This window comes from Ovis aries, chromosome 6, assembly GCF_016772045.2.
Source record: "Ovis aries strain OAR_USU_Benz2616 breed Rambouillet chromosome 6, ARS-UI_Ramb_v3.0, whole genome shotgun sequence".
In the NCBI taxonomy this organism is placed as follows: domain Eukaryota; kingdom Metazoa; phylum Chordata; class Mammalia; order Artiodactyla; family Bovidae; genus Ovis; species Ovis aries.
This window is the reverse complement of record NC_056059.1, coordinates 113,993,703-113,995,092: the sequence shown is the minus strand read 5'-3', so window position 1 is coordinate 113,995,092 and position 1,390 is coordinate 113,993,703. Positions and strand designations below refer to the sequence as shown.

The 1,390-nt window shown below is 48.6% G+C and overlaps 1 non-coding gene across 1 annotated transcript; it reads left to right on the top strand.

The window, feature by feature from the left end:
• Nucleotides 1-827: 827 nt before the first annotated feature.
• On the top strand, nucleotides 828-899 carry TRNAS-GGA (transfer RNA serine (anticodon GGA)). Its single transcript has one exon. It is a non-coding gene; the product is annotated as a tRNA-Ser (tRNA).
• Nucleotides 900-1,390: the final 491 nt, after the last annotated feature.

Below are 1,390 nucleotides of genomic sequence, written 5' to 3'. Positions count from 1 at the left end.
GGAAAGGAAGATGGAGAAAAGCACCAGGGGTCTCTGTGGACAATCTAGTCGGCAGAAACGTACCGAGATGTTCCGAAAAGTAGAAGTGGTATGGAGCTAACAGAAGCAGAAGATATTAAGATATTCTTTTAACCCAACTTTTCTTTTAATTTAAAATTAAAAAGAATTTTTTTTTGCCATGCCACGTGGCATGTGGGATCTCAATTCCCCCACGAGGGGTTGAACCTTCCCCCCTTGTGTTGGCAGTGCAGGGTCTTAGCCACTGGACCACCAGGGAAGTCCCTCAACCCAGCTTTTGGAAAGCAAAAGAACAACAAAACGCATTCCAGAATCCCGTAGAAACTCCTATTTCACGCATCTCCTTTGAATAAGAGGCTAAAAACCCATTCCATCTAGTTGACATCATCAAGGGGAATATCTAAGAATATTCTTAGGGAATAGCACATTAATTTAATGCCAAGAAACATAATACTCCATCATCTAACTTTATTTCCACTGTCAAATGGAAGGAAGAGTACACGTTTCCAGGGACGACTCACCTGAAGGGGAAAGTTGATGTACAGTCAGACATCCTTCCCATCTGGGGCTTCAAGAAGAGGCTTGGGATTTCTCCTTCAACACCATCTGGCCTAATTACTCTGCTGGCTGGCACAGGGCCCACTTTTAGGACAAAGGTGCCTGTGAGTCCTCTGAAGAGCCCTCTCCTTCTCCTGTGTTGGCCCAACATTTCAGCTACCTTCTGACCTGTTCTGGGATAACTGTCAGTTGCACCAAGCTTGGAGAAGTCAGCTGGTTCTTGGCATCCAGGAAACTAACATGCTTCTTCTTCCCTGGTGGCTCAGAGGTTAAAGCGTCTGCCTGGAATGCTGGAGACCCGGGTTCAATCCCTGGGTAGGGAAGATCCCCTGGAGAAGGAAATGGCAACCCACTCCAGTACTCTTGCCTGGAGAATCCCATGGAGGGAGGAGCACGGTAGGCTTCAGTCCATACGGTCGCAAAGAGTCGGACAGGACTGAGCGACTTCACTTTCACTTTCAGCCCCCTAAGCGGATTGGCAGTTCAGGGTGGTAGCAAAGCAGTTGTTTTTTTATCATTGCTATTTTCTGGAGAGGAGATAGTAACCACCTAGGGCTAGAACCACCTGGTCCCTGACAACAGCTCCTGTTTCCTGAGAGCCCTCTGCGCCCTAGGCACTTTCCACTCTCTAATCTACTTAGTGACCCCTTGAGACCCCTCCCTCCTTTGCCTGGTGAGGACAGGCAAAGGGCAAGGAAGCTGCAGAGGCAGAATTTGAACCCAGCTCTGGCAGTGGGAAAGAATCCACCGGCAATTCAGGGACATGGGTTTAAGCTCTGGGTCGGGAAGACGCCCTGGAGGAGGAAATAGCAAC